This window comes from Typha angustifolia, chromosome 11 (assembly GCF_048772165.1).
Source record: "Typha angustifolia cultivar Huaian chromosome 11, ASM4877216v1, whole genome shotgun sequence".
NCBI lineage: Eukaryota > Viridiplantae > Streptophyta > Magnoliopsida > Poales > Typhaceae > Typha > Typha angustifolia.
Genome location: NC_133249.1, coordinates 8,922,727 through 8,934,978, shown reverse-complemented (window position 1 = coordinate 8,934,978; position 12,252 = coordinate 8,922,727).

The following is a 12,252-nucleotide window of genomic DNA, read 5'->3' as shown; positions in this document are numbered from 1 at the left end:
GTTAAATCTTAGCCTTGGATGAATTGGTCAAGCACAAATCAGCGAGCTACATTGTGTTACACTTGGTTGAGCCATAGCCTCCTCCACAAGTCTTATGCTCTTGGACTCGGCTCGGAGGTTGGTGGGAACAATTCGGCAAATACGGAAGGTTTGGGAACCACCATGGACATCTTGAGGACAAGGTGGTCAGAAGCGTGGTGGAGTGATGTGAACCGAGTCAGATCAGATCACATCAAAGAGAGATTAGGCTCAATGAATTGAGTCTAATTATCTTATTTGATTATTTGGTTTAGTTAGAGTCTTAGTAGGTTAAGATTTTATTTAATTAGCTAAATCCAACTCTACATAGTTTCGGGAAAATATTCACATAATATTTTATATATATTCAAATAATATCAAACCAGTTGTATAAGGTCACCAACCTCTAGATTTACAACTTTAATATTCATGACTTCTCCAGATTCAGAATCTATTTGTGACAAAACGAAGAGTTAATCCGAGAAGATAAGAAAGACTGATTTTGTTAATTTGCTTAGAATTATTTAACTTTGTTGATGAGTCCCTAGGGTGAGCCTCTATATATATGTGAAGGAAACCCTAATTAGGGTATGAGGATGATCATCTTATTATTAGAATTGGCTTTAGTCTTATCTTCTTCTCTCTTGATTATAACTATTGGTGCCATTTCCCACCTCCCTTCTTCTACCGTCCAAATCTTTGGTCGACTTCTTCCAGCCTCTATCCCCCCTTTTCCACAACAACTTCTCCCCTTCACACCAAGAACTAACTCTAGCATCCATTTAGTTATTAAAGGGCTATCAAGCTAGGATCTAAGTTTCGGAACCGTTGCAGATCGGATTAGACCGGTTCGTAACACTAGAGCTCCTCGTTATCCTTGCATCTTTATGTGGGCGAGCTAGATGGGGTGTCAAGGGAACAATTTTGACTGAAATGCCTATCATCAAATATAGGTGCCATATACACAGGTTTTGCTCACATGATCCTTTCGTGATCTGTTAGTCAATGCTTCCATAAAGTATTTAAGGAATACATCTAAATATTATATGTAATCCACAAGTACAATCCAAAATAAATATATATCAAATTTCTTAACAACCTTTCAAATATATATGTCTATAAATAATAACTAAAATAATAAAGCCCACACAAAGACTACAACACAACTAGTTCGAAAATAATAATCTGGCTACTCCTTGATATTAGTTAAGGACAAGTTAAGGACGCTCTGCTCTTATCATTACGGGAACTTTATGTGGTTGGTTTAAATCAATTTTATTTTCAATAGATTTTGCTATTTGTAAAATCTTATTGAACCTGCTTGATAAAGACAATCCTAATCTTTGGAACGAGGCTGACTCATCGCTGCTCGTTAACATTCTGAAGGTTGAAACCAAAGCATCTTAGTTTGATTGTGGATGATTTAAAAAGTCTAACTCACAATTATCAAATTATCAAATTATGCACGTGTAGAGAAGCCAATCTAGCAGTTGATTGGTTGGCAAATTAAGATAAAAATTAAGATAGAACCTTTTGGATATGGGTGTACCTAGGATAGGACTTTTTATGGTGAGCTATTATAATCTTTGAACACCAACTCTAAATAGAGCATTTTATATCTGTGGTAGCTAATTCTGTGGTAGCTAATTTATAAAATTTTCATTTAAGGAAAGAAAAATGGATAGCTGTGGCTAGTTGGAGCTTTTCAATCATCGGTAGTTGAACACATTATCTAGTTGTGTCTAAATTAGTTAATATTTTTCTCTCTTGGTTCTGAGAAGGATATTTTCGTAGAGGGGATGATGCAAATAGGTGAGGTGGAAATTGGGAATCTACATTAATTGCTTTCGGGTTTGCTTTGTGGTGCTTGTGACCATTTGGTTTCCCACTTTTCTTGATTACTAATTTGCTAATTAGTTAGTTCGTTTGAAATCTTCAGATCTAAATTTTATATTATTACAAATTGGTTCGGATTTTGGATGCTCGTCTTATTTGCAATCATTCTTCTGACTATTTCCACACCTAACAATTAACAAAGGGTTCTGAGATGTGCCAGAACAGCCAACTTGGAGATGTGCATGGCATTTTACAGCTATGGCAAGTTGGAAAAGCTAGATGGACCTTGAGGTTTACAACTGTTTCTGAATTGGTCCACCACATGTAGGTGGAGTGGGAGAACACCTCACCTCATTAGGTCCTTTGGTAGTCTTTAAAGCTTGGTATTCTTAGATCTAATTAAACCTTTGGAGCTATGGTGGAACCTTTTCCAGGTAGATGATAAAGCTTAGGTTCTTTTTTCTTTATATTTGAGAATGGATATGTTGGGTGAGGCCCACCTTATAATCCTTTACTTTTAGGAAACAAGGGATAGGTGGTCAAAATGTAAAACTAGATCGGCACCTCATAGGATATCTTGCTCTCCTGGAAAGTTGGGTAGGGTGAAAATAAAATAAAAAACACCACTACAGCACAATGGTTATGCATACCACTAATGATGACATTTTAATAAGTCGTTGAGGGGGTTTTCATTTTTAGTGGGAGATAGTTGCCGTAATTGTCAAATTTATATATATTAGGGAGAGTTGATCTTTTTGTTCAGTTCAAATTATCTTACGGCTCGTGAAGAGGAAAAAAATAAATAAAAGAAAAAACAATCTCGCACAGTAATTGATCGTTTGGAGAATGGGGCCTAAATTGGAACAAGGATTTAAACCAATTTGAAAAAAATAAAATAAAAATTAGAATGAGGATGTTGCCCGGATGCTTGTCTCGAATCAGCACTCCGACCAGCTAAAGGAACTATCATATTTAGGATAGGAACATTGGAGCTTTCTCTATGCTGTAGGTAAGGGTGTAAACCAATAGAGTTTGAGCGAGTTGAGGCCAACTAAACTCGGCCAAAAATTCTCAAAATCAAACTCGGGTAATTGCTGGCCTGAGGTTGACTTAGATCGGTTCAATTTAAATTCACATTTTATTAAAATAAATGTTAGTACAAAATATTAGAATAGTAAATTTGTTGACCAAAACACAAAGTATTTATAATATATAATCTAAATCTTATGTGTATGACAGATTACTTATTAGTACAAAATATTAGAATAGTAAATTTGTTGACCAAAACACAAAGTATTTATAATATATAATCTAAATCTAATGTGTATGACAGATTACTTATGAGAGAGTGTTCCATGCGAAGAAATCAAAGAATTAAGTGGAAAGAAGTAAAACTTAAAAATTTAGTATTGCTACAGTGTCAAATGAACATTGCATTTGCTAGTGTCGGGTGAATATGATAAGTTTTACGGTACCAAATTGATAGGCTTTGATATCAATAATAGGTTCTACGCTACTAAAAGTGTAACACCCGTTAAAAAATAAATAAATAAATAAATAAATTTAGCGCACGCGCCATGCGCGTGCACCCTAACCGCAGCCCTCTCCACCTTTTCTCTATTTAATCCCCACTCCTTCCCCTCGAGTTTCTTTTCTTTCGCAACTTCCTCTTCTTCGCTCTTCTCTTCTCTCTTTCTCTCCCGAGCCGCTGAAGTCCTCGTCGCGGGCAGCAAGTCACCGGAGCGCCGGCAATCAACTAAAACCCCCTCCCCTCGATCCTCAGGTTAGCCTTCATCCACTCTTTAGTTCAATTTGAAAATAGCCTAGTTAAGCATGCGTAATTAGGATTTTATTTTCGTCTGCTTTCGCTAGAGAAATTCGCCGACCGGTGACCTCGGGTCGACCACCCACCGGTCCGAGAAGTTTCCCCGCTTCACCCCCTTGCTGTGGGTACCCAAATTGGGTACCCACGGGACGCGAGGGAGGCGATGCCATGTCGCCTCCCACCGCCGGGTTTCTTTGACACAAGCGACCACCACCGGTGGTGGTGGCCTCACTCGTCAACCTCGCCTGACCCACCTCTTCACTTGGAAGAGGTAGGTACCCAAGAAGAGGGCTTCGAGCCCACCTAGCACCGAGTTGAAAACTCCATGGCCGCCGGCCATGGAGTTCCTCAACTCTCACCCTCCGGCAGCACTAGCCGGAGGTTCTGACCACTCCTGCGCCCAAGTCGACCTAGTCAACTTGGGGAGGAGTTGCCGGAGCTGGGGGCTGCCGGTGACGAGGATCACCGGCAGCAACACCCCTCTCCTCTGTTTCTTCTTCTCTGGCAAGGAATCGAGGAGAAGGTGGGGTTGGGCCAACCCCCCCCCCCCACTACTCTCTCTCTCTCTCTCTCTGGGCTGTGGCGTAGGCTGCGCTGCAGCCCAGGTCCTCAGTTTCTCTAAGGCCTCGGTGGACTGGGCTTTAAAGCCCAGTCCACCCCCCTTAGTTCCTGGTAGGCTGCGGTAGGCCTGCAGCCCACCTCTTCACTTTATTGGATTGGGCTCCAGAGACCAGTCCACCATATCTCCCTGCTGGACTGGGCCCTTGAGCTAGTCCAGAACACATTAGAACCTAGTGGGCATAGCCCACCTCCTTATTCTGTTGGACTGGGCTCTTAAGCCCAGTCCACTGTCTCTAGTCCAATGGGCTGCAGACCTAGCCCAGTCCAACTGTCTCTAGTCCAATGGGTTGTAGGTAGGTCTGCAGCCCACTCTCTCACTCTCTCTCTCTCTCTCACCTAATTTGTTGGGCCTTAAGCCCAGCCCAATCATTAACCCTAAGACTAATTTATTTATTTAGTCTGTTATTTAAAAAAAAATTCTGTTAGCTACATAAATTATAATTAATTAAATTTTCTCAACCATGTTATTAATAAAATTAGGATTTATACATAATTAAATTAGATATTTGAATTCAGTAGTCTTTTCATTTATCTTCGACACTTACATTATAAACGACTCTAAATGATCGTTATTTTTTAAATTAAGACAAATAATATTTCGGACCTAGACAATCAAACTTAAATTCATACAACCAAATAGTTAGTCTATAAGTCCATTAATCTTATGTTTATTTTATTTATAAATTATTAGATCCATTATTGTGCGGGAAGGGTCTCGAAAATCAAGAAGAGCCGACTGATTAGGAGAGTAAGACGGATTCCAGAAATAACTCAGGCGAGTAGAATTCTATAATAGTCTTTGAAAAATGCATGCTTATGTCATTTCTTACCTGTGATAATTAAATGTTGTTTTCTTATTTGTGAAACTTATATGACATTTCATATTTGCATTTAATTACATGTCAATTCTTACTTGTATTATTTATCACTTAATGCACATGTATGATAGACTGTATGCTTGTTTATAATATCTGTTATTGTGATGATTATGTTAAATAAATAATAGAGGTCATGGCACCACGTGCACGTATCACTATTAGTCAAGTCCCAGTTAGGCAGTGCCCTTTTACCCACTCAACCTGTGGTTAGGGGTAGAGTGTATATTATATAGTATTATATTAGCGGCCCACACCTGAGGTCCGTAGCTGGTGGAGCATTCAGGTGATTACACTGCCCTAGTTGGAGACTTGACTGGTATGATATTAGAAAAGATGATTGAGAGGTAGGGATTGTAGTTTTAGCGGTACCCGAGGATGTAGGGTCAAGGCGTCTATTGAGTTGTGTGCTCTTATCAGCCGTATGTGATGATTTTGCTCTGTGCGATGATTACTAGAACGGTGTTGATGGGCCTACGACTGGGGTCCTTAGTCTGATGGCCACAGACAACCTGTAACAACCCAATCCCAAAAAAAAAAAATCATGGGCACGACGCAACCGGCCACATTGTGGCCGGCCTCGTGCCCATGCCAGCTTGGTGGGGCGCCACGCGCCTGCGGCCAGCTGGCCGTGGTGGGCCCCGGCGGGCCCCGGCGCCGCCACTACTCCTCCTCCACCGCCTTCCCTCTCTCTCTTTAAATCTCTCTCTATCTCTCTCTCTCTTTCTCGAGGCTCTCTCTCTATCTCTCTCTCTCTCGCCGAGGCCGGTCGTCGCCGTCGCCACCTCCACGAGCGCCGGTGAGCTCCTCTCTCTCTCTCTCTCTCTCTCTCTCTCTCTCTCTCTCTCTCTCTCTCTCTTCTTGCCCGAGGGTGGGCTTGTCGGAGCCGAGCCATCGGCGAGAGGTCGGCCGTTGGCTGGCCAGCAGCGGCCAGTGCCCTCCCCGCCGGCCCGGGTCCGCAACCGCCTCCCTCACCTCCCCTCTTTCTTCTCTTTCTCTTCTGTTCTTCTTCTTCTTCTTCTTCTTCCTCTTCTTCTTCTTCTTCTTTCTTTCCTTCTTTCTTTCTTTCTTTCTTTTTCTCCTCCTTCCTCAGCTCCTTCTCTTTCTTTCTGCGCAGTGTTGGGCTCGGCCCAGCACTGATGGCAGATGTGATTAATTTATTAATTAATTAGTTTATTTATGTTATTTATTTAGGTATTTTTCTTCTTAATTAATGCAAATAGATTATTTAGACATTAACTATTTTAATAATATTATATATCCTTCAATATAATTTTATTAATGATAATTTTTATAATTAATGATTAATTAGGTATAAATATATGTAATTCTTATAGTTATTTATTTATTTACATATCTATTAGATTAATAGATAGATTTGAAAATTATAATTATTAGATTTATATTCTAATATTCTTATGATCTACATTTTTAGTAATTCTATTAATTTATTATACATTATTAGTTTGTAACAAATAAGATAATGACTACATAATCCCCAATTAATCAAGATATAATTTAATTATAATTAGGTTTTTATCTATATTTATATTTTATTTATAATAAAAATTTAGCCAATCATAAAAATAAGTAGAAATTCTAAAATCTAATAAATCATCATATTTTACTCGAACGGATTATAATGGGATAAACAACTAACTTTATGTTACTTAAACATTTTCAGATCCCGAACCCCTTATTTGAGACCCCGTTGTTCTTGCTAGCGAGAAGTGTCACACGGTTGATGGGCGGATGTAAGGGATACGTGGTTTGTATCTTTTGATCAGGGTGAGTAGTCTTATCCCCTAGATCTCTCTCTCAAATTAGGATATATTGTATATTATGTACATGCATGTTTTGGCCTCCAGTATGATTATATGACTTTATATAGAGATGATTTCAGTCGAGCATATTTTATCATGCACTTGATTAGACTGATCTGGGATATGAGTACATTGGTGATATATAGAGATGATTGGAGATGATTATGCTGTTATGGTTTTATGTCGGGATGATTTCTATCATGAGTATGGATGTGATAGATTAGCATGAGTATGCATGTGTTAGATACATGGTTGGAGTTTGCATTACATCATTTTGCTCTTGATTCCTATTCCACCTAAATTTCTGTTATGTATTGACTTGTTATCGTACTGGATATATGCATATGATTTGTCATTTTAAAAAGGAAAGCATGAAATGTGATTGATAGGATAGTTGATAGAAAGCGTGAGGATACCCGAGTGGGCGCGAGGGTTAGGACGCGCTTGGTGGATGATTGATCGCTCGACATGGTCGCGATCCTGTTGGCCTTACGTCCGAGGTCGTTAGTCTGTGTGCGCAGCAGACATTCGGACACATGCCATTCGCCAGGGCATATGTGGCGAGTTATCCTCACGAGATTTCTATCAGCTAGAAGGGTGCCCGGTCTGGATGGATGTTGATACCCTAGCGGATGGCAGGGTATGGTTATATTTGAGATACTCCTTGCGGATGGCAGAGTATACTCTGAGCCTTCGGGCATGATATTGAGACCGGGTACCGGGTGTTGATTGTGCACAGTGGTCTAGTATGATGATATTATACCGAGATGTCGGTGATGATCGTGATGTTGAGAAATGCATATGATTTCATTATCATTCGGTTACCTGATTATCGAGTGGTCAATATGCATCATATATGGTTGCATTTGATATCATAGCATAGTCATGATCGGCATGCATCATGTGTCATATTTGAGAGAGAGTTATGATGATAGATGACATGGAGATTTGTTTACTCATGGTCGAGGATTATATTATTTTATCAGTTATGACATGTTATCTACTTTTCATTTATATATGACCATCCTCTGGAGTTTGGTAGAAGTGCTCAAATAATTTCTATCGCAATCCATTATTTGCGGGCACCCAATTGTATCTATGGTCCAGTAGCAAACTGCCTCGATTCTCTAACTCTAGATAGCGCTTCAGATTATCCAACACCTCCTGTAACAATCTCAAAACATCTGGGTCAAATGTACATGCATACCTCAGCTCATCAAGAAAAGGAAAAGTGAGAGAAGAATAGGCTACAAGCTCAGCGATATTGGGTTGGCGTGATAATGCATCTGCCGCTCTATTTTTCGTTTCTTTCTTGTATTAAATTTTATATCCCCAGCAATTTTGTGACCAATCTCTGCTGTGTCGGAGTGTGTATACGCTGTCCCATAAAGTATGGAAGGCTCCTTTGATTGGTTCAGATAATGAATCGCTTACCAATCAAATAAACCTCCACTGTATCACCGCATGCAGAATTGCCAACATCTTTCTCTCGTAAGTCGATAATTGTTGAGATTTTTATGATAAAGCCTTACTAAGAAAGGCTATGGGATGCCCTCCTTGCATTAGTACATCACCTATGCTAACTCTCGACGCATCATATTCCATAATGAACTCTTTGGTGAAGTCCGGTAGAGCTAAAATAGGCACTATCGTCATTGCTGTATTTAGTTTTTTAAAGGCTGTAATAGCTTCATCCGTCCATCTAAAAGAGTCCTTCTTTAACAAAAAAGTAAGAGAAGCAGCAATCTTACCATACACGGCGATGAAGCGGCGATAATATCCGGTCAGCCCTAAAAATCCTCACAATCCTATGGTGGTGGTAGGAATAGGCCAAGCGGTCATGCATGCTATCTTTTGAGGATCCACCATTACACCTTCCGCAGAGATAATGTGGCATAAATACTCCACTTGTGGTACTCCCTATAAGCACTTGCACTTCTTGATTTTCTGCTATTTTGTTTTAACAAATTCAACACATCCTCTAAATGCCACCAATGCTGTAATTCAGTCCTACCATACCACAAAATATTGTCAAAGAATACCAAAACATACCTTCATATAGAGGCCGAAATATATCATTCATGAGGCCTTGAAAAGTAGCTGGAGCTTTGGTGAGACCAAAAGGCATCACATGAAACTCGTAATGTCCGTCCGAAGTCCGAAATGCAGTTTTGTGCACATCGGCCGGGTGAACTCTAATTTGATGATACTTGGCCCTCAACTCAAGCTTGTTGAATATAGTCGCCCCTGCAAGCTCGTCTAGCAGCTCTTCTATAACCTGAATGGGATATCGATTCTTGACGGTAATAGCGTTTAGTGCCCGATAGTCTACACAAAAACACTATGTTTCATCCTTTTTTTGCACCAATAGCATAGACGATGAGCATGAGCTATGACTTGGTTGAATAAAGCCTTGCTCCAACATCTCGGCTATCATCTTAGAGATAACTTCCTTTTGCACATGTCGATACTGATATGGCCTCACATTCACTAGCGCAGCCCCGGGCACAATCTCTATGCGGTGGTCCGCCGTTCTCCTTGATGGCAACTCCTTTGGTTCCTCAAACAGTCCAGCAAATTTGTCTAATAAATTAGACAACTCGATGGTAGTGTCTAGACTCATTTGAGGCTCATCTCTTGCTGGTCCTAACTGAAGAAGATAGGCCCAATCACTCGCACATGGCAGCTGCATCATCGGCTGTATCACAGGAATCGGTGGAGATCAAACGCCATCAAGCCACACATCTTTATTTTCTTGCTTAAATTTCATCCACATACTTCGAAAATCAAAAGTGACGAGTCCCAAGCTTTGTAACCATTGTGTGCTTAGGACAATATTCGCTCTTCGCAGTGCTAATGGATACAAGTCCACAATGATGTCGTGTCCTTGCACCCGTATATCGACCCGACGACATAAGCTCTCCCCCTTAAGATTCGTGCCGTCTCCAATAGCAACGTCAAATCCCATGGCTCCATTTGAAATTGTGTATGGACGCACGGCTCCGACGTTACACGTTTATGATCCAGTGGCATCGGCAGATAGGACAGAGGTGGACTTAGCATTGATGGATAGAGACGCCACATTGAGGAGGTTGCATGCTGATCTTAAACTTGCTCAAAATCGCATGAAGCAAGTTTATGATCGTAGCCATAGGGAGTAGGAGTTCGACATCGGCAGTTGGGTGTTTGTGAGGGTGCAACCATATCGACAGGTGACATTATGTCTTATACGAAACCAAAAGTTAGCACATCGCTACTTTGGTCCGTTTTGGATGTTAGAGCGTATTGGTCCGGTTGCATATCATTTGGAGCTGCCAGAGGGGTCGAGAGTGCACCATGTCTTTCATGTTTCATTATTGAGAGAGCGCATTAAAGATCATGAGATTGTTGGATCGGTTCTACTGGAGCCATTGGAGGAGATAGAGATCGTAGAGCTAGTTCGAGTACTTGCTAGATGGCGACGACGACATGGTACCAGATTGGAGATAGAGATTCTAGTTGAGTGGCTTGGCAAGCCATCTGATGAGGTAACATGGGAGTTGGAGACTGATATCTTGGAGCGTTTCTCTGACTTTTCACCTTGAGGGCAAGGTGAGGGAAGCGTGGTGGGCTGATACACTTAGTTAGGATTTTATCTAATTAGCTAAGTCTAGCTCTATGCAGTTTCAGAAAAATATTTATAGAATATTCGACACATCCAAATAATATGAAACTAGTTGGATAAGGTCGAAAACCTATAGATCTACAACTTTAATATTCATGACTTCTCCAAATTCGGAATATATCTATGACAAAACGAAAGCTTAATCCAAAAGGTATTCGGAGAAGATAAGGAATACTGGTTTAGTTGGTTTGTTAGGGTTTCATATTATTTTAGGACTTGTTGGCTAGTCTCTATAAATATGTGGATGGCACCCAACTTTACATTGCTATTGGATTCATGATTTCTTGCCTCTTATCTTCTCTCTAGACTCCTTCCTCCTCCCTCTTCACCATCCTTTCACCTCTACCGTTGGCAAGTGTAACGCCCCCGCCCGGCACGAGCACGTGCACGCCCATGCGCCCACACGGCACGCGTGGCGCACGCGATAGGTCGGGCGGGGCCCGTCACGCACAGATACACTCCTGTGCACATACGTTCATGACATCATCAAATAACACCTACTAACATATCCATGATCACATAATCCATCACCAAATAAATCATACTCTTAACCAAATAAACCTGTTAACATATGAATATCAAAGTCCACAATAATATACACTAGACCGCTACATAATCTGGCAGGACCCACACAGGCCACAACAAACCATCAAGATACAACTAAAATAACTAATACAAGGGTATACTATGATTCGACCTGTATTATACAAATCATTGTCTAATACAAAAGAGTACAAATATCAAATATTGGTATAACTCGATTTCTATATAAACTATCATCTATACCATCTCGTATCTATAGCTCACCTCATCATCGCTCTAAAATATCTTCTCAAGTCGCTATCACGTACCACATATCTGAGGGGGTTAGAAAAGGAATAAAGAGAGTCATGAGCAAAAGGCTCAGTGAATAGACCTTACCCCGAATCAGTGATGCCAAACAGAGAGTAAATCATGTACTGGATAATATGAATCAGAAAGAGTATTATGCCATGAACGAGTATATGAATGTATCCTCAATAATATATAAATGAAAAGTAGTTAATATGTCATACTGATAAAAGTATACAATCCTCGATAATGAATAAACACATCTCAATGTTATATGATCATCATAACTCTCTGTCAAATATGACACATGATGCATGCCGACCATGACCATGCTATGATATCAATTGCAACCATATATGATGTATATTGACTACTCAATAATCAGGTATGTCAGATAAAAATGAAATCATATGCATTTCTCAACATCACGATCATCACCGACATCTCGGTATAATATCATCATACTAGACCACTGTGCACAGTCAACACCCGGTACCCGGTCTCAACATCATGCCCGAAGGCTCAGAGCATACTCTGCCATCCGCAAGGAGTATCTCAAATATAACCATACCCTGCCATCCGCTAGGGTATCAACATCCATCCAGACCGGGCACCCTTCTAGCTGATAGAAATCTCGTGAGGATAACTCGCCACATATGCCCTGGCGAACGGCATGTGTCCGAATGTCTGCTGCGCACACAGACTAACGACCTCGGACGTAAGGCCAACAGGATTGCGACCATGTCGAGCGATCAATCA